General features: G+C 53.8%; 1 protein-coding gene, 2 long non-coding RNA genes and 1 other non-coding gene across 4 annotated transcripts in view; 2 read left to right on the top strand and 2 right to left on the bottom strand.

Annotated features, from left to right (window-relative positions):
• LOC113608684 (uncharacterized) overlaps nucleotides 1-5671 on the bottom strand; it is a 41570-nt gene extending 35899 nt beyond the window's left edge. The window contains exon 1 of the long non-coding RNA XR_003428391.1: nucleotides 1968-5671. This is a non-coding gene — a long non-coding RNA (uncharacterized LOC113608684). The remainder of the gene's footprint in view (nucleotides 1-1967) is intronic.
• A 4006-nt stretch (nucleotides 5672-9677) lies between these two features.
• Nucleotides 9678-21011, bottom strand: part of SAFB2 (scaffold attachment factor B2) — a 54677-nt gene continuing 43343 nt past the window's right edge. Inside the window, exons 19-20 of the transcript XR_003428386.1 lie at nucleotides 13229-13341; nucleotides 9678-12657 (exon numbers count right to left, since the gene is read on the bottom strand). The gene's annotated coding sequence lies outside the window, so the exon portion shown is untranslated. The remainder of the gene's footprint in view (nucleotides 12658-13228; nucleotides 13342-21011) is intronic.
• LOC113608681 (uncharacterized) lies at nucleotides 16199-18133 on the top strand. The gene is made up of 2 exons (XR_003428389.1): nucleotides 16199-16722; nucleotides 17921-18133. It is a non-coding gene; the product is annotated as an uncharacterized LOC113608681 (long non-coding RNA).
• On the top strand, nucleotides 20090-20161 carry TRNAK-UUU (transfer RNA lysine (anticodon UUU)). Its single transcript has one exon. It is a non-coding gene; the product is annotated as a tRNA-Lys (tRNA).

The raw sequence follows: 21011 nt of genomic DNA, 5'->3' as shown, positions 1-21011 counted from the left end.
TACGCGGGCCTCTCACTGCTGTGGCCTCTCCCGTTGCGGAGCACAGGTTCCGGATGCGCAGGCTCAGCGGCCATGGCTCACGGGCCCAGCCACTCCGCGGCACGTGGGATCCTCCCGGACTGGGGCACGAACCCGCGTCCCCTGCATCGGCAGGCAATCTCTCGACCACTGCGCCACCAGGGAAGCCCCTAGATTGCCTTTTGCAGATGGGGCCAGTTGCTACAGAGAGGTTAAGTGGTCTGCCTAAGGTTACACAGCATGCACGTGGTGGAGCCAGGATTTGAACCCAGGCCAGTTGGCTCTGGAATTCCAGTGCTAAACCACTCGTCGAAATGCACATATATTTAAACTGGAATGTGGAGGGGGTCGTGCTTATCCCCCAAGGAAGGCTTCATGAATGGTGGCTTCTCAAGTAGTGGGGGGACCTGGTTTCACCACCAACCTCGCTGGATGGGAAGCCAGGGGTGAGAGCCTTCACTCTCCCAGGGGACAAATGGGGACACTGTGGCACAGGCGGGGGCAGCAGGTGGTCGGATGCTGAGCCCTGGAGCCCAGGTGTCTCCCACCCACCGGGAAGAGATTTTTTGGAGGATTGTGGGCATGTGGCCCAGGGCAGCCTGCCAGCGACTGACACCCAAAGCTATTTCGGGCCATGTAGCTCAGACAAGTTGTTGGGGATTGGCTGGGTGTCAGGAAGGAGGTGTCCAAGCTGGGGAGGGGAGAACAAAGCCCCGACCTGGGCCAGGACAGGGGGATGAAGTGGGGGAGCGGGAAAGTGGACAAGGGCATGCCGCCTGGCCTCTCCATGCTTCAGTGTCCCCATCTGTAAACTAGGCATTGACCATCACAATCCCCACCTCCTAGGGGCTGTCAGGATGATCAGATCATACAGTGCAGGGTCCCATCCATCTGTATTTAATATTTGGATGTCTTCTTCCATGTGGATTTTTTTTTACATTGGTTTGGATTCTTTTTTTTTTTTAAGATTTATTATTTATTTATTTATTTATTTTATTTATTTTTGGCTGCATCGGGTCTTAGTTGCAGTACGCGGGACCTTCGTTGAGGCATGTGGGATCTTTTGTTGTGGCGCATGGGCTTCTCTCTAGTTGTGGCTTTTCTCTTCTCTAGTTGTGGTGCACAGGCTCCAGGGCACGTGGGCTCTGTAGTTGTGGCACATGGGCCTAGTTGCTCCACAGCATGTGGGATCTTAGTTCCCTGACCAGGGATCGAACCCACGTCCCCTGCATTGTAAGGCAGATTCTTTACCACTGGACCACAGGGAAGTCCCAGTTTGGATTCTTTAAAATATGACAACCTTAGAAATGCATTCAAATATACAGTAGGTACAGGCAAATACTATTTGACTCCACTTATACAAGGTACGTAGAATAGTCAAATTCACAGTCAGAAAGTACATTGGTAGGGCTTCCCTGGTGGCGCAGTGGTTAAGAATCTGCCTGCCAATGCAGGGTACATGGGTTCGAGCCCTGGTCCGGGAAGATCCCACATGCCGCGGAACAACTAAACCCACGCGCTACAACTACTGAGACTGCACTCTAGGGCCCGTGAGCCACAACTACTGAAGCCCAAGTGCCTAGAGCCTGTGCACCACAACGAAGAGTAGCTCCCGCTCTCCGCAACTAGAGAAAGCCCTCACGCAGCAAGGAAGACCCAACACAGCCAAAAATAAAAATAAATTAATTAGCTTTTTTTTTAAAAAGAAAATACATTGGTGGGTGTTGTTGGGAGGAGAATGGGAACAGTGTTTCACGGGGACAGAGTTTCAGTTTAGAAAAGTGAAAAACTCGGGAGATGGGTGATGGTGAGAGTTGCACAACAATGTGAATGTACTTAGTGCCACTGAACTGTACGGTTAAATATGGTTAAAATAATATGTTTTATATTATGTGATTTTTACCACCATAAAAAAACATTTTAAAAATATGACTTAAAATGGTATTTACCTCTTGCATCTGTGGGCGCCTCCTCAAGTTTTGCATCGGAGGCGAGCGAGGCGTTAATCTCCGTCCGGTGACAATCGTGCAAGTTGCTCAGAACTGTTCCGGGCATACGGTAAGCACCCAAGGACACCGGCAAAGAATGTGGCTAACGTTTACGGAGGGCCGAATGCTACAAACAGTGCGGACGGTCACATGATCTCAGTGTGGGTTATTACCTATCGTTAGGTACCAGCCGGCTCTGTCCTGGGACCTTAGCTTTGGTGGGTCCACCTGGAAGGTGATGTAACAGCCTGTAGCAACCCAGATAGTAGTATCAATCCTGATCCGTGGGACTGAAGGAGGAGGGAGGGAAGGAACCATCCTGATGCTTGCTCACAGCTGCCCTGAGCTGGAATCCCCATTCTTCCCACCGCCCTGCCAGGCCCTGCGCCCGCCTTTCCGCCATGAGCGCCGCCTCCTTCCTCCTCCGGGCATGCACCCTAGCAGGAGGTTCAGGAGGGCTGGCTTAGCTGCCTAGAGCTGGGGCCAACAGCGGGTCACGAGCCCCCGTCCCTCCACCCTTCCCCAGTCACCCTGGCTGGCAGGAAGGGCTGGGGAGGGTAGGCCAAGGTTACCACGCCCCTCCCCCAGCCTGGCTATAATTAGCCCCAAGATGAATTAAACATGATGCCGGCCCATCTCGGGCCGCGGCATCCCTCTGACTCTATAATTGTTCCCAGGCAGCAGGCAGAGGGCTGGGCTGCTGTGTGAAGCTGGGGGGTGGGGGGAGACACATACCACCCACAAGCACCGGCTGTGGTCCACGGGGTGTGCGGTGTCAGCCGCAGGTGTGTGTGTGCCCACGAGTGTGTCCTGAGTGCTCACCGGACTGAGGGCAGCAGTGGCCCTTGGGTCTCAAGATTAGGCTGGAGGCTCAGGAGACCCAGCTGAAGGGGTGAAGCTGTCAGGCCTGGATCATTAAAGCTGCCGCCTGGCATTGTGCCTTCCTGGGAGTCATTACTCCAGTTTCCTGTTAACACACCTGAGTTTCCACCATTAAGACTTCTATCAACCACTCACGTCTTCATGAGCATGAAAAGCTCCCCAGGAGAGAGCTCTGGAAGGAGGGGAGGAGACTCACCTGGATGTGAGCCTTATGAGGTCGAGAGACCTCCGGCCCACTCCTTCCTCTCTGGACCCCAGTCTTCCCATCTGCGTAATGGACCTATGGTAGCCAGGGGACGCCTTGGGGTAGAGGAATGGGTGTCAGGCTCTCACTTTGGGGTTCGCCTCTCCTAGCCTCAGCCTTGCACCGGTTAAATTAATTCCTTAGACCCTGGACCCCAGGAAATGGTGAAATGTCCCCAAAGGCCAGCCAAAAAGACATGGGCTCCTTTAAGTATTTCTGCAGCAGGAGAGGGAGGTGGGTGATGGGGACAAGGCAGAAGGGGTAGGAGCCTCGGTGTCCCCAGTCTGAGGACACACACTCCCTCTACCCCACTGTGCCCCATCTCTCTCTCTCTCTTCTTTTTTTTTCCTCACCGCATGGCATGCCGGATCTTAGTTCCCTGACCAGGGATCGAACCCATGCTCCCTGCCATGGAAGTGCAGAATCTTAACCACTAGACCGCCAGGGAAGTCCCACTGTGCCCCATCTCTCTGCCCCTCGCCCCCCATCCACTCATTCCAGCCTGCCCACTTTTGCCTGGGCCATGGCAACAGCTGTGAGCACTGAGTACGTACTGAGTGTTTACATACTCTTCTTAGCTCGTCTTCTCCTCACAATAGCTCTGGGGGTGGGGGTGAGCTATCAGCACCCCCATTTTGCAAGAGCTTTCTGACACTAGGATCTGTGCTCTGGGGCCCCACGGAATACCCCAGGATGGGTTCCCCCACCAGCCCTGCCATGATCTGGCCCTTCCCACCTTCCATCCAGATTCATCTTCCATTTTGATGAGGGGCCCATCCCCAGCTCCACCGCCAGGACCAGCCATATGACCTCGGCAAGGCCAGTTCGCCCCTTGGTGACTCAGTTTCCCATCTGCACAGTGTGGGGCAGTGGACACAGGAAGCAGTTCATGACAGAGCATTGGACTTTGTCCCCTCTCTGCTGTGTGACTCAGGTCACTGGCTCTCTCCCAGCCTCAGTTTCCTCCCCTGTAAAATGGGAGGATAATACTAGTGCTTGGAGGTGAGAGGAGAAACCAAAGAGCCCATGAGTGTCCTCCCGTGACTGATATCCTACCCGAGCTGGGCTATGCAGGATCCAAAGAGCCAGTGCCGGAGATGCCCCCAAGCTGGGAGACACAGAGACCTTCCAGCCCGAGCAATCAGGCTGGGGAGGAGACTGTGGGGGAGCCTGTGGTGGGATGGGTGGGTGAAGCCTCAATTTAGGGGTTCACAAAGAAAACCTCCTGCAGACATGTGCCCCTGAGTTTTGAAAACTGAGGCAGATTCACACATACGAAGGAGGGGCATGAAGGAGGGGCGTTTCTGGTGGGAGGGTAAAAAAAAAAAGCCAAGGTAAATGTTTGGAGGCAGAAAGCAAAAAGTAACAAGATCTGGGCTCAACTGGAACCCAAAGTGGCTCACAGAAGAGCCTGTCGGGGCTTTGCAGGACAAGATCTCAAGTCAGAACCCACTCTGGGTTGTTCTGTGGGGTCCCAGAGCACAGATCCTAGTGTCAGAAAGCTCTTGCAAAATGGGGGTGCTGATAGCTTGCACCCCCCGCAGAGATGTTGTGAGAAGATGAGCTAAGAGTGCGTACACGCTCAGCACATACTCATTGCTCACAGCTGTTGCCATGGTTCCAAACAGAACCACGTAGATCATTTTTTAACAGTTATATAGTTACTTCATTGTATAGCTCCCCAAATTTATATACCATCTACTCTGCGCAGAAAATATGTATCTGGGTTTTCATGGTAGGATATAAAGTTGCATTTTTTTAATAAATATATTTTCTTGGAAAAGCATGAGGAGGAGGTTTAGAGAAAAATGATGGAGAGAATGAGGGAAGCCTGGAGCTGGGAGCCACTCGGGTAATAGATTTGTCAGCCTGTTCCTGGGCCTAGTAATTAATCCTGAGGGGCTAATTAAGTTCAGGCTTCTGCTCCAGCCACTCAGTGATCTCCCTCCTGGCCTTCCCTCTCCCCGGGGGGAGGGCCAGCTTGGCCCACCCCTGCCAGGGTCTCCCTCCTGCATCACTGCTAGGCCCCCAGATCCCTGGGCTTAATTATCTGGAATGAAGGTTTAATCAGAGGCCTTTACTGCAGGGAGGGGAGGCTGGGCAGGAGGAATGGCCTCCCAGGTGCAGCAGCGCCTGAAATAGGGTGAGGTGAGGGTGGAGCCAGTGCAGGGGTCACAGCCTGTCAATATTTAACACTTAGATACTTTGTTCATTGCAGATGTTTTTGCATTCATTGGGAGTTTTTTCAAATGTTGCATTAAAATAGTATTTATCCGAATGACTGAATTTGGCAGTGCCTCCAAAGTTTTTTTTTCCCCCAGTTTTACTGAGAAATAATTGACGTACATCCATGCATAAGTTTAAGGCCATGATGGTTTGATTTACACATACTGTAAAAGGATTATTGCAATAGGTTCAGCTCACATCCATCTTCTCGTATAGATACAATAAAAAGAAAAGAATAAAGGGGAAACATTTTTTCTCCTTGTGATGAGAACTCTTCTAGGATTTACTCTCTCTCTCTCTCTTTTTTTTTTCCAACCGTGTTGCACAGCTTGTGGGATCTTAGTTCCCTGACCAGGAATCGAACCCGGGCCCCCTCAGTGGAAGCACGGAGTCTTAACCACTAGACTGCTAGGGAAGTTCTAGCTTTTACTCTCTTAACAGCTTTCCTATATATTCTACAGCAGTGTTAGCTGCAGTCATCATGTACATTACATCCCTGGTACTTATTTTTCTTATAACCGGAAGTTTGTATCTTCTGACCACCTTCCTCCAAGCCCCCTAATTTTTGTGCGAAGGCCAGTGCCTTGCTCTCCTCACCCTAATCCCAATCGTGACTGTTGCATGGAGCCAGCAGCTCCTACCCATCCTGAGCTCATGTGAGGCTCACCACTGTGAGAGAGTGGTCTACTATTGCACCGATTTTACAGATGAGAAACTGAGGCCCAGAAGGGCAAGTCATTAGCCTCAGTTCACTCAGCTAAGGGTAGGCGGAGGCATGACTCAAATCCTTGACTCCTGGGTGGGGTCATCGCCTGTCTGGGATCCAGAGACCGTGCGACCAGCCTTCCGCTCAGAGCTTTCGCTCTTGCAAAAACCCACCACATTCCATCCGTCTAGGAGGAAAAGCCCATGTCCTCCCCACAAGGTCCTGCACGACCTGCCCCTATCCCCTCCCTGCCCTCCCCTCCTCCCTCTCCCCACCCCCTCACTCTGCTCCAGACACATGGGCCTCCTCACTGTTCCTCCAACACGCCAGGCACGACCCTGCCTCAGGGCCTTTGCACTGGATGTTCCCTCTGCCTGGAACTCTCTTCCGCCATCATCACTCACCTGGACCAGCGCAGTTGCCTCTACCCTTGGTCCCCTGGCTCCCAAACTCACCCCCCACAGCCTGCCCTCCAAGAAGCGGCCACCAGAGAGCGCCCGTGAGCGCCTGAGTCAGGCCCCGCCCCTCCTCTGCCCACAGCCCTTCAGGGCTCCCACCTCCCTCGCGGTAAAAGCCCAAGTCCTCCCCTCCGCCCACAAGGTCCTGCGCGACCTGCCCCCGCGGGCAATGAGATCCATGGAAGGCTGTGGCCTTCCAAAGTGGCCCAGCAGAGCCAGGCTTTGAACTCAGCTCCATCTGGCTCCAGTGCCTTCTGGGCTTCTCCCCTCAGCCAGCTGCCTCCCAACCTCTAATAAACTCCTGAGAAGTGCTGGGCAGACGTGGCAGTGAGGACACTCTTTATCTGTCCAGATCAGGCCAGCTCGGCGCAGCAGTCAATAATTAATTCTGAATTTCCCCCATTTATCAAAGCGGCAGGAGCCAGAGTGCCTGGAATCCCAATTCCGAGGCTCTGTGCCCCGTGGCCACCTGGAGCTGGACACAGTGGTGACAGAAACTGGGGCGGGGGACCCTGAGGGAGTCTGGGAAGGGAGGGAATCCCTGGCTCCCACTCCCTTACTCTGGGTTATTAAATACTGTGCGATCCATCAGTGATCAGACCAGACCTCACCCCAGCCTTCATTCACGGTGCCCAGAGGCTAGTGGGGAAAATAATACATTGAATGAATAATAATATAAATAATTAATGCTACAAAGGAATAGAACAGGATACTGCGTGAATGCAAGACGGAGGGAACGAAAAAAAAAAAAAAAGACAGAGGGAACGTGGTTGTTTAGAGCCTCCCCAAGGAAGTGACATTGAACCTGCAAATTGGAGGATGAAAGATAAGGGGTGGGGAGAGGGTCCTCCAAATGTAGACACAGCACATGCAAAGGCCCTATGGCTGGAAAGAGTTTCTCCCACTTGGGGCCCGGCAAGGGGTTAAGTGGGTCTGGAGCTCAGAGCACAAGTGTGAAGTCAGTGCCAGGCCTAGAGCCATCATGGTGAGGCCAGCAGCCTTCAGTGGAGAGCCAGGGGCCATCAGGGGAAGAGGCAGGAAGTTTCTCTGATGACCTGGGGGATGGCAGTGAGGCTGCTTCCACCCAAGGTAAGTCAGACAGCAGCCTGGGCAGGCGACTCCAATTTTTTTTTTTTTTGGCTGCATTGGATCTTCGTTGCTGCATGTGGGCTTTCTCTAATTGCGGTGAGCGGGGGCTACTCTTCGTCGCGGTGCGCGGGCTTCTCATGGCGGTGTCTTCTCTTGCTGCGGAGCATGGGCTCTAGGTGCGCAGGCTTCAGTAGTTGTGGCACGCGGGCTCCAGAATGCAGGCTCAGTAGTTGTGGCGCACGGGCTTAGTTGCTCCGCAGCACGTGGGATCTTCCCGGACCAGGGCTCGAACCCGTGTGCCCTGAATTGGCAGGTGGATTCTTAACCACTGCGCCACCAGGGAAGCCTGACTCTGATTTTTTGTTTTCTTTTTTCTTACAACTGTTTTCCCCTCGGAGGATTCTTTCAAACCCATTTGGGTGTGGGGATGAGCCAGGATTTCTCTGCCAACAAACTGCCTAGGCCTTGCAAGCAGCTTCTGGCCCAGCCACCTTAAACACCTCCCTCCTTGGGTAGGTGGGGAAACTGAGGCCCAGAGAGGGACAAGAACCACCCGAGGTCATTCAGAAGAGTGTAGGCCGAGCCCAGAGGAGAGGTTTCCAGGATCCTAGGAGCAGCCCCCCACCCTGCAGCTTCTGTCTCTTCTGCTGGACCTCAAGCCCCATGAGGGCCAACAGCTGGGTGTCCTAGTCACCACGCTGTCCTCAGTGCCCTGAAAATTGGAGGTGCTTCATCAGTGATTACAGAATGCATGGACCCAGCAACTTTTTTTTTTTTTTGCGGTACACGGGCCTCTCACTCTTGTGGCCTCTCCCGTTGCAAAGCACAGGCTCCGGACGCGCAGGCTCAGCGGCCATGGCTCACGGGCCCAGCCGCTCTGCGGCATGTGGGATCTTCCCGGACCGGGGCACAAACCCGCGTCCCCTGCATCGGCAGGCGGACTCTCAACCACTGCGCCACCAGGGAAGCCCTCCCAGCAACTTTTGAAAACACCCAGAGGTCATGCTCAGAGCATCAGGGGGAAAGGATGTCCCTTTTGAGAGGGGATATGAGAGACAGATACAGGGGTATGGAGAGAGAGAGACAGAAATAAACGGCCAGAGACATGGAAGGAGACAGAGACAGAGATGGAGACAGACAGAGAGGCTCAGATAGAGAGAGTGGAGAGCAGAGATCAAGAGACACAGAGAAAGAGTGACAAATGGGGGCAGATACATAGAGAAGAGACTGAATGAGACACAGAGACAGATGGAGACACGGGGGGTGGGGGAGGCATCAGGGTCAGGTCAGGACCACCACTAATCTGTATAGGAGACTCTGTGTGAATTATGCAAAGATATCCCTTCCTGAGGCCCAGCTGGATGTTTTTGTGCAGTGAACAACCTGCCCCACTGTCTACAGCAGCCGAAGCAAAGTCTGTCTTGGTATCTCCAGCAGCCAGCCCAGGGCCGGGCACACAGAGCTCACTCGATAAATGCCCGTTGAACGAATGGGCAGAGTTAGAGAATGTCAGAATCTGGCCTGGAGTCACACAGAGAGAGAAAGAGACAGAGAGAGAGAGGGGGGGGGAGCACAACTGAACTAAAGCAGAAAGTCCAGGTGCCGGCAGTTTCTGGCTGAGCCACAGATGCCTCCTCTGGGAACCACCTGGATTTACTTACCACCCAGGAAAATTCCCCTCGAACTTCTGGGAGCACAAAGTGAGTGGGCAGCCAAGGCAGGAGGTGGCCCCTCCCCGGGACGCCACGGGCCCCAGGGAGAGATGGTGGCTGCCAGGTCTCACCCGAAACTCCTTGCAGCCCGGACTTGCTCCTGGGGTGGAGCCAGGAGCCTGAGAGGCCCTGGGGGGACCGGACTTCCCCCATTTTCACAGCGCAGAGATGGGAGGGGCCTGGCTTGGGGTCACCCAGAATAGGAGTCAAGGGAAAAGCATTCCTGGCAGAGGGAATGGCTTGTGCAGAGTTCTGGAGGTGAACGAGAGGGAAGGGCGAAGGATGTGCTTAGGACTGAACTGTCAATGGAGAGTGAAGCCCAAGGCTAAGTGAGAGAGTTTGAACTTGGCGTTGTTTCCAAACACTTAGTCTTTTATTCCGTACCTACTCAAATTCAGTCCCTCTGTACTGAATTTGTACTGTACTACAGGATCACCCTGCAATCCCAGCCTAGGTGATCCTGGAGCCCCAGAGGCAACTCCTAAGACTGGGAGGACACACAGACCTCCCCATTCTGTGCGTCAGGGATGAAGGGATGGAGGCTGCAGGACCCAGAGGCCGACTGGGAGAGAGCTGTCGAGCCCACATGGAGGTGGGGTATTAGTGCCACGACCTTGAAAATGTAGGACTATTCCAGGTGAAAAAGACCCAAAAGGACATTCTGCGCAGAGAATACAAAAGTCTGGAGGTGTGTGATAATCACACAAGTGCTGGAAACAAGCCAGATTGGCCAGTAATGCTGCTGTCTCCAAAAGGGTCAGGGTTGGACCAGAGAGAGAGAGAGAGAGAGAGAGAGAGAGAGAGATCTGGGGTAACAGAAGCCCAGAGGGAAGTGGAAGCTCTTCTGGAGGATCAGAAATGTCTGCATTGAAGAAGGGGGCACTGGAGCTGGGGCTTGGAAGGATGAATAGGAGTTTGCAAACAGAAAAGGTAGGGCATGCAAACTGAGCAGAGGCTGTGGCCCAAATTCAAAGAACATGATGATGGAGTAGCAAGACAAAGAAGGACTTGAGGAGTAAGATCACTCAGTGTCAGATTTCTCCAGATCCAAGCATGGCAGCCTGCCATTCTAGGCCAAGAAACCCAAGAACTCTTCCCCTTGGCTCCTCCAAGCCCTGTTAGGCCTGGTCCAGCCACTGTCATCTCTCCTCCTTGGGTCACAGGTACTGTCCACTTTGGTCCATGATGACACTTGGTGGCGGATGCCTTCCACAATGTGTCTCTGGTATCTCAGTCCAGGCTTGTGCCTCTCAGTGCCTCAGTTTCCCCATGTGGAAAATGGGAACGCTGGAAGCCACTTTTGCTGTTTGTATTCATCTTAGAACTGGGAAGCCTCCAAAAAACAATGTGAAGGGAGCAAAGAGATAACAGGAAGAAAGGAAGGGAGGAGGGAAGAAAGGGAGGGAGGAAGGAAAGAAAACAGAAGGGAAGGGGAAGGAAGGGAGGAAGGGAAAAACTTTGCACCCCTCCTCCAAGCCAATACCAAGGGACAAGTCCAACATTATTATTTCAGAACACACCGAAGCTGTTGAGGCTTAAGAAATGGGTGATGATTTGCATGCGATTTGCATGTGATTTGCATACTGTTTGTTAAATGTCAAAAAGGCCTGAAAATGCTTTCTCCCACCCTCACCTCAGCCAAGATGTGGGAAACCCTCCCCCTTCCTCTATCAGGGACCTGCTCATGGGCTGGGGACCCCTCAGTTCAAGGGTTGCCAGGGCAGCAGACTAGAGGGGGCAGGGTGACCTTGGATGCCCCATCTGTAAAATGGGCCATAATCATCACCACCACCACCGAGCCTCACACTTCACAGACTAGAGTAAGTGGAGGCCAGACAAGGATGTGGCACAAACCCTGGCATGTAGTGGGAGCTGAGGAATGGAGCTGGGGTGGCTATTAAAAGCCCCACTTTCCTGCTGGGCCCTGGGGGCAGGTCCCCCAGTGTGTGCGTGACCCACCGAGACCAAAACCAGGCAGGAGCAGGGGCGTGGGCTGCCTGGCCCCAGGAGGAGTGATGCCAGCCCCGGAGGGGGACGTGAGAAAAGCCCCGTAGGCCTGGGGTCGTCCCCATCCCCTGATGGACAAACGCACATCTGAGCACTACTCTCCCCACGGCCACGATTTATTATCCACCTGTCCCTGCTCTGGGCCCTGCGGCCAACACGACTCTTAACTAAAACATTATGTCTTCCCAGGCTCCCGAGCCTCTGCCCTGTGATGCCAGCACCCAGAGCGTGAACGCGGCCCTCGAGGGCCCGCATGCCAGCATCCCCCCAACCCGAGGGGGTCTGCACGGTGGACCCGACGCCTCGTGGCCGCAGATCAGAGATCCAACTGAGTCCCAACGTTCTACTTTTTTTTTTTTTGGCTGCGCCACGTGGAATCTTAGTTCCCCGACCAGGGATCGAACCCCAGCAGTGGAAGTGCAGGGTCCTAACCTCTGGACTGCCATGGAATTCCCTACTCAGAGGGTCTTATACCCAGAATCCCTACAACACACTGCCTGGAATAGCCCGGAGTACCCCCATGATTACCGTCAATGTCTCAGTGCTCTGCCAGGCACAGCCACCGCCCCCCACCAAATCCCTGCCCACTTAACCAGAGCCCTTCAGACACAACCAGGAGACCCCGTGCAGGGGGCAAAGCAGTGGGATTGAACAGGAAGGACACCGCCACGGGGGTGGACACGGGTGCAACGTGGGGAGGGGTTTGGGTTTGGGTTTGGGGGAGGGGTGCAGTGTGACACTGGAGCGTTGGGAGAGGGTTGGGGCCCCCCAGTCTCCACCTTTAGTCATTTGAGATGTCATGAGTGTCTGGCCACACACCCCCTGCCCCCAGCCAAAGCTGTTCACAGTAGAGGAGGCTTGAGGGGGCCCAAAAGAGGACAAGGTGCTCACTGGCTGGGGAGGAGGGAATCTGAGAAGACTTCCTAGAGGAGGCTGGAATGCTGGGTGGACTGGAGCTGCAGAGAGGGGTGTGAAAGGTGCTTCAGGCTGGGGGCACAGCTTGGGTAGAGGCGTGGCAGAGAGAATGTACCAGGCAGGTGGGGGTGATGCCCCCCCAAGCTCCTCTCCCCTCTGTGCTTTTCTTCATGTGACCTCCTCCAGCTGCCTCCCAAGATGGCACGTGGCTCCTACTGCAGACTGGGCACTTGAAGCCCCAAGGTGGGAGCCACCTCCTCAGGATCACACAGCACAGCTGGAAGGCTGGCTGGCCCGGAGTAGCAACATCCTAGGTCAGTGTCAGGGACTGGGGCTCCATCAGGAATGTCCCAGGCAGTGGGCAGCAGCTGGGCAGGCCAGTGTTTCACCATCTATGCTGGAAGCCCAGAACCTTAGAACAGCAGGAGGGAGGGGATAAGACAACTTCAATCCAGGCCCCCTCGCAGGGTGAAACACCAGCTCTCTGGCCACTTTTCCTTCTTCCCTTTTCCCTAACAGCCCCATGGACAGAAACACCTGCAGCCAGCTCCTCCTTTGAGATGGCCCTGGTGCCCTCCAGGAGGGGCAGGGATAGCCCTTAGCCTGTGGGGAGCTTGGCACTTGAAGCCACCTGGTGGCAGTCGCAGAAATTGCAGGCAAAGAGTGCAATTAAACCAAACCTGCCAACCAAAGCCCACTCTTTGATTGTTAAGGAAAAGGGGTAACAGAGCCCAGAGAGGAGAAGCAATTTGCCCAAGGGCACACAGCAATTCAGGGCAGCATTACTCAGGCCCATGTGTTAGTTCAAAGGTGAGAAGGTAAGGCCAGTGACCCTGCCCCAGGGGCCAGAAGCATATGGGTGTGGAGAAGGGTGATGGTCATCAGAGATGATTCTCTTCTCCTCTCTGAGCCTCAGTTTACCCATCTGTGGTCTCCACAATCTCTAAGGTCCCTTCTGTGTCCCAAATACTGGAGTGACTTACCCAGAGTGAGGTCAAGGCTCCCGGGAGATGTCCCCCACCACCCCCAGCTTGCTTCTTCAGCCAGCACCTCTGGTCCCCTCGGTCATGGCTCCGCATCCTCCAACACAGATTACCTGCAGGAGGGGGACAGAAAGATACAGGTTGCAGGCCTGTGCAGCCCTCACCTTGGCACTTAAAGCCTCCTGGTCTGCTCGGTGTCCAGCCAATGCATATTGCTGCATCTGCCCAGACTCGCCTCCACCCACGAGACCCTCTCTCTTGCTTCCAGGAAACACTAGAGCTCCAGGAAAATGTTCTGAGCATCCCCTTCTTCACCTCCAGAGGTCATACATTCAACGAACATTTATTGAGCACCTACTATGTGCCAGGCACTGAACTGGGGAAACAGCAGTGAATAGGATGGACAACAACGCCCTCACAGAGCTTACAGTCTAGTGGGGGAGATGGGGCAAAAAAAAATTAGTAAAATGTTAGTAAAAATAATCAAGGAAGTATAGAGAAAGGTAAAGCAGGGTTAGGGTATGGTGTTGGTGGGATGCCATTTTAAACAGGTGGTCAGGGAAGATTACACTGAGGAGGTAGGATCTGAACAAAAGCCTGAAGGAGCTGAGGAAGGGAAGTGGAAAGCATTGCAGGAGGAAGGAACAGCAGTGCAAAGGCCCTGAGGTAGGACCATGCCTAGAGAGTAGGAGGAACAGTGAGCTGACTCTATCCTAGTTCAGCCTCCACCATCACTCACCATCACTAGACCTCCACCCTGGTCCCCCGATCCCCACCCCTAGCCCTCCCCGCCCCCTCCACAGTCTGTCTTCCCTGTATCAGCCAGAGGGCACCTGTGAGCACCTGAGGCAGGTCCTGCCCCTCCTCTGCCCACAGCCCTCCAGGGCTCTCACCTCCCTGAGGGTAAAAGCCCAAGTCTTCCCCACGGCCCACAAGGCCCTGCACGACCTGCCCCGTCCCCTCCCTGCCCTCCCCTCCTCCCTCTCTCCCCCTCACTCACTCTGCTCCAGACACACAGGCCTCCTCACTGTTCCTCCAACACACCAGGCATGGTGCTGCCTCAGGGCCTTTGCACAGGCTGTTTCCTCTTCCTGGAATACCCTCCTGCCCACTCTTGTTCTCTTTGTTTAATCAGCTCCTTCACATTGTACTGTGAAATGTCACCTTCTCCGACAGACCTCCCCTGGCCACTGTTGATAGGGTAGCAACACCTCCATCACGCTCAACCTCCCTGCATCTTTCCATAGCACTTATTACAACCTGACATTCAAACATATGTTTATTTGGTTCCTTGTCTGTCTCTTCCACTGGACTGACTGTGGGCTCCGTGAGGGCAGGCCTGGTCTGTCTGGGTCCCTGCTGGGTTCCAGTGCCGCCCAGCACATGACCCGGCACACAGTAGGCACCCAATAAATGCGTACTGTATATTGAATATTGACTGTGTAGACGTCTGTGGATCGTCCAGCTGCTAGACTTTGTTTGGCCACTGCCAGGAACACCCTCTCCCACCCCCAAGTGAGACCCTCCCTCGAGAGGGCCTGGAGAGGCAGGCCCTCCCACCACATCTTGAGCCTCCAGGACTGGCATCTAAGGCTCCTACTCTCAAAATGTCACCCAGACTTGGTGGACCAAGCCTCTAGGGGCCCAGCGAGCATGACCCCCATAAACTCCAGTGTTACACAGACAGCTCCAGTCCCTCCCCGGCCCAGCGCCTCCATCCACTGCCAATCTCGCCGAGCACCAGCCTCCACCATTTCCCAAAGCTGCCCCAGGGCTCTACATGTGCTGTTCCCCCAGCCCAGCTGCCCTTCTCTGCAGACCCCTTCTTGGGTTGGGAGACCCACTCCTCTTGGGTCATCTGGGCCAGGGGACCTCTTTGGAAACCCCAGACGGCCAGGTCAGAGTGTGGACACCAAGGGTCAGGATGGGATTGTGGGGAAGGCAGAGGTAGTGGGGGAGATGGATGGACAGAAAAGGAAGAGAGACACACACAGAGAGAAAAACAGCAGAGACAGAAATGGGCAGAGATGCAGAGAGACAGAGAGAGACAGAAAGAAGGAAAGGAAATAAACAGGGACAGTGTCACAGAGAGAGGGAGAGACAGGAGACAAAGAGAGATCGTGAGAAAGACCGGCGAGGCTGGAGAGAGGCAGACAGAGCAAGAGAAAAGAAGAAAGCCTGCAGGGGGAATCGAGCCAGGCTCTTGGCCTTTCTCAGTGCCGGGCGCTCTCCAAGGAGTCCACAAGGACGAGAAGGATCCCCAGTCCACCCTTCCACAACCATCCCACGCACTCCACCCTGACCCCAGCTAGGCCCTCCTGGCCTCCCCCACCCCCGTCCCTGACCCACTTCCCAATCCACCGGGGACGCCAGCCAGGCACTCCTGTGCCCTGCCGTCTCCCCCCACGCATTCCCCATCCAGGACCCCAGCCAGGCCCTCCTGTGCCCCCCAGGCCCCGCCCATCCTGACCCACCTCCCACCCCACCGGGGACGCCAGCCAGGCCCTCCTGTGCCCCGCCGTCTCCCCCCAGCCCTGACTCACCCCTCACCGGGGACCCCAGCCAGGGCCCCCGATCCCAGGTCGCCCCCCAGTCCCCTCCCTCGGCCACCTGGGGTCGCTGACGAGCAGCAGCACCGAGCCGTCCTGCAGGCGCACGTCGCGCACTGTCTGGTGGTCGTCCAGCCGCCGCGCGTTGTAGTAGAAGGTGCGCTTCCAGGAGCTCACGCCCTGGCCCACGAGCTGGGCGCGCAGGTCGCTGAGCGTGTCCCGCGGCCGCACCGTGAGCGGCAGCAGCAGCGCCTCGTCCGCTAGGTGCACCTGGATGTGGTAGCGCTTCCAGCGCGACAGGCCCCGCCGCAGCCCCTCCATGGTCCCCGCCGGACACTCGGACCCGGCCCGGGCCCGCGGACCCGGCCCGGGCCCCGCGCGCCCTCTGCACCCGCCCAACCGGCCCGGCCGCCCGCTCCCGCCGCGCCCGCGCCCGCGCCCGCGCCCAGCCTGCCCGGGCACGCCCAGCTCGCAGACTGGAGGCCCCACGAGGGCGGGGCGCGGCGGGTGGATCTGCGGGCCCCTAGCCCCCACCCGCAGACGCCCCTTAGTTTACGTCGACCTGTATTAAGTGCCTACTGCGAGCCAGGCGGATGGAGGCGCCCCGGGTGACCCGGGACAAAACGCACGAAAAGGAGCCGCATCATAAAGATAAATATGCAAATGCACAGTGCATCCGATCGTGGGAAGTGCCAGGGAGGGACCAGAAGAGGAAGAGAGCTCGAGACTGGCCGGCTATTTTAGGGATCAAGGTCAAGGGAGGCCTCTCTGTGGAGGTGGCATTTGTATGGAGATCTGAAGGAGGAATGAGCCAACCACGCAAAGAGTCATGATCAAGAGTACTTACTGCAGGCTGAGATGGGAACAGCCTGTGCAAAGGTCCTGGGGCAGGACAGAGCCTGCCTGTTGGAGGAACAGCGAGGAGGCCTGTGTGGCTGGAGCAGAGTGAGCGAGGGGGAGACAGGGAGGAGGGGGGGGGTCAGGGAGGGGATGGGGCAGGTCATGTAGGACCTTGTGGGCCACAGGGAGGACCTGGGCTTTTATCCCAAGGGAGGTGGGAGCCCTGGAAGGAAGTGTCTGTGGTTTGTATTTGTCACTCACATATTTGACTCTCATTTACTCCCTTATTTCCTTCAAGACTTATTCAACCAGTACTTATTCTGTGTCCGGGCTGGGCTGGGCGATGCTGGGCACCAGAGAAATCCCAACCTAGGGCCCTGCCCTCAACGGTCACCCAGTTGAAGGTGAAGGACACAGAGCTGGACACAGACACTCCCAGTCCTATGTGGTCAGGGTTTGAGTAGTAGGAGAGACCCCAGGCTGGGAAAGGCCAGTAGTGGGGAGATGGCTTTCCAGATGAGTAGGCATTGGAGCCCTGGGGCTTTGACAGTTGAGTAGAAGTTCAACACTCCCACCAACTGCCCATGATCACCAACTATATAGTTCACTGTGTGCCTAGTGGGGAGAAGCAAGAGTCAAGCCTTGTGGTCAGTGACAGTCAGGGGAGGCTTCCATGCTGTCCTCCCCTCCCCCTTGCAACCCCTCTCTCAGGCCCCGCCAGCCTCTCCAGTCTTACTTATCTAAGGACCCTCTTCCTGAAAGCCTTCCTTGACTGCTGCCTGCCCCTCTCCACAGCCATACCTACCAGGACAGGACTGACCAGTTCTGGGTATCCAGAATGTTGACTTGACCTCAGAGATTTAGTCTGTACTTAGAAGCTAGTTACGATGGAGCCCAGTGGGAACTCCTCCTCCAGGAGTGGCCAAGAGTGGGGGAGGGAGGCTGAGGCCAGAACAGGGCAGTGGGCAAATCAAGGGCTCTAATGCCAACCCTGACCCTTGGAAGTTCCTCAGGAAGGAACTTAACCTCCCTGGGCCTCGATATTACCATCTGTCCAATGGGGTTGTTATGAGAGTAAATTACTGCACATAAGCACTTAGAAATGTTCCTGAAGCATAGTCGCTGGCTAATTGGCTACGCTGAGAGTCAAGTGCAATTGAAAAGCAAATAAAAACAAAAATAGCAAGCAGAAAAAAAAAACATGGGCTAAGTGCCAGATGGCCTTCTAGGTACATGATTTAAAAAAAAAATAATAAAAGCTTCCTTTAATTCTCACATGACGCTATTATCTCCCATTTTACAGATGAGTAACGTGAGGCTCAGAGAGAGTGACTTCCCTGAGGATACACAGTGAAAAATGGCAGAGCCAGGATTTGAAGCCTAGCCACCTGGTTTCAGTCATCATGCTCTTGTCCACTTACTACACAGCTTTTTAGACAACCATCAGATTTCAGATGGAGATTTTAAAGGTAGCTAAGAGCAAAATTAATTTCAGACGGATCACCCACCAACCAAGCAAAAAAAAAAAAAAAAAAAAGAGAGAGAGAGAGAAACTATTAAACTACTAGAAGAAAATGTGCAAGTTAAAAATAATAATAATCCCAGTGTGTTGAAGCATGACATGTCACCTTTAATGATTTAAAAGATTAATAACTGACTACAGGACTTCCCTGGTGGCGCAGTAGTTAAGAATCCGCCTGCCAATGCAGAGGACACGGGTTCGAGCCCTGGTCCGGGAAGATCCCACATGCCGTGGAGCAACTAAGCCCATGCGCCACAACTACTAAGCCTGAGCTCTAGAGCTTGCGAGCCACAACTACTGAAGCCCGTGCGCCTAGAGCCCGTGCTCTGCAACAAGAGAAGCCATGGCAATGAGAAGCCCGCGCACCACAACAAAGAGTAGTCCCCGCTCACCACAACTAGAGAAAGCCCACGCGCAGCAACAAAGACCCAACACAGCCAAAAATAAATAAATAAAATAAATAAAATTTTTAAAAAAGATTAATAACTGACCACAGGACATCCCTGGTGGCGCAGTGGTTAAGAATCTGCGTGCCAATGCAGGGGACACGGGTTTGAGCCCTGGTCCAGGAAGATCCCACATGCCATGGAGCAACAAAGCCCATGCACCACAACTACTGAGCCCGTGTGCCACAACTACTGAAGCCCGTGCGCCTAGAGCCCGTGCTCCAGAACAAGAGAAGCCACCACAATGAGAAGCCTGTGCACCGCAATGAAGACTAACCCCCACTCGCCGCAACCAGAGAAAGCCCACGCACAGCAACGAAGACCCAACGCAGCCAAAAATAAATAAATAAATATTTTAAAAAAGATTAATAACTGACTACATACAAATGTAAAATTCCTATACACACACACACACAAATACTAGAAGGTCAATCAACAAAGGAAAACTTTTCCAAGACATGACAGACAAAAGACTGATTTCCTTAATATGTAAAAATCTTCCAGGTATCAATAAGGGCCAACAATTCAATAGAAAAAGAGGCAAAGGACATGAACAGTTTCTGAAAAGGAAATACAAATGTCTTCCAAGCATATGAAAGGGAGTTCATTCTCACGCATGGTAAGGTCAATATAAAATAAAACTACCATGAAATACTTTAAAAAAATCTACCAGGTTGCTAAGGATGAAAAAGTTTGATAATTCACCATGTTGCTGGGGTTTGGGGAAAAGAGCAATATTATGCATTGGGGTTTGGAGTGTGAAATGGCATAATCTCTCTGATAATAGCTATTGAAATGAGAAGTCGCTATATCCCTTCTGGGACTCTACCCAGGTGCCCAAGGATGGATTACAGTACAGCACACACGCTGAGCAATTTACATGTAATCCACAAGGAAACCTGAGGTTGATCTCACTGAACAGAGGAGGGAAACTGAGGCCCAGACGAGGGACAGAATGAGGGCCCAGGCTGGTGTACACTGTGTCAGGGAGAGTGGGCCGGCTGGCTCTACCTGTGGCACTGGGTCACCACGGTCCCAGCCACCTCCCTTGTCAGGCTAAGCTCCAGGTTTCAGGTAACACACCTGCTGGTGTTTAGAACAGGTCAGAGCAAGACCCAGAGACGCTCGGCTTTAACATATGGAGGCCAAGCTAGTCGCGCTGAGCTCTGTGAGTGCGGGGTGCCAGTTCCAATTAATTCTGACTTTCTCATGAAGCCGTTAGGAAAAGCCAGGTGGCTCCGGGCAGTAAGCCCTCTGCCTAGGCCGCCGGATTAGAGGGATCCTGGTTTCTGCCTCGAGACACTGTATTATCTGTCACGGGCGATTATGGAGGACCCAAGCGGGCAGTGACAAGCTCGGTGAATCCCTGAGTTCTGGGACCTGGGAGGCTCAGAATCATGGGATCTCCAAAATCATGGACTCCCAGAATCTTGGAGTGCCCGGCATTCTAGATCCTCAAAACAGTCTCCCCTCCTCCCGAACATTTGAGAATCCTAGAGGGAATTCCCTGGTGGTCCAGTGGTTAGGACTCAGCACCTTTACTGTCGGGGCCCAGGTTCGATCCCTGATCAGGGAACTAAGATCCCCCAAGCCATGCAGCATGGCCAAAAAAAAAAAAAAAGAATCCTAGAGCAGGGGTCCTGAATGGTATTCAACACATCACTTCTGGCTGTCTTGCAGGGAAGAGAATGCATGTATCGTCAGAGGCAGAAGGCATATGTGTGGATGGGGGCCTGCATCCCACCAATACTGCAGGCAGATAGGAAGGGAGGGTCGGCGCTGTGCTAACTTGCCCCTATCTGTGACATACCCACTGAATTTGGCATTGCCAGATTCTCGAATCCCAAGGAGCCTCTTGTGACACAGGCTTCTTACCTAGACTTGTCCCCTTGGATCAGAGGTCTCTCAAACTGGAAGCCCAGGGGCTGAATGTGTTTTTGGTTTTTGTTTATTTTTTTCTGGGGCTGGAGGCCCACATAATGTTTACAAGAAGAACTTGTGAATGAGTTTTTCCATATAAGGAGCTCCATTGGATACAGTGCAATACTACTCAGCCATTAAAAAAAAAAAAAAGAATGAAATAATGCCATTTGCAGCAACATGGATGCAACTAGAAATGATCCTACTAAGTGAAGTAAGTCAGACAGAGAAAGACAAATACCATATGACATCACTTGTATGTGGAATCTAAAACATGCCACAGATGAACCTGTCTACGAAACAGAAACTGACTCACAGACATAGAGAACAGACTTGTGGTTGGCAAGGGGTGGGGGGATGGGGGAGGGATGGATTAGGAGTTTGGGGTTAGCAGATGCAAACTATTCTATATAGAATGGATAAACAACAAGGTCCTACTGAATAGCACAGGGAATTATGTTCAATATCCTGGGATAAACCATAATGGAAAAGAATATAAAGAAGAA

The sequence above is a fragment of the Aethalodelphis obliquidens genome, unplaced genomic scaffold (genome assembly GCF_003676395.1).
Source record: "Aethalodelphis obliquidens isolate GAN/ISIS:26980383/991018 unplaced genomic scaffold, ASM367639v1 scaffold53, whole genome shotgun sequence".
In the NCBI taxonomy this organism is placed as follows: Eukaryota; Metazoa; Chordata; class Mammalia; order Artiodactyla; family Delphinidae; genus Aethalodelphis; species Aethalodelphis obliquidens.
The sequence above is the reverse complement of the archived record's forward strand: the minus strand, read 5'-3'. Positions and strand labels throughout refer to the sequence as shown.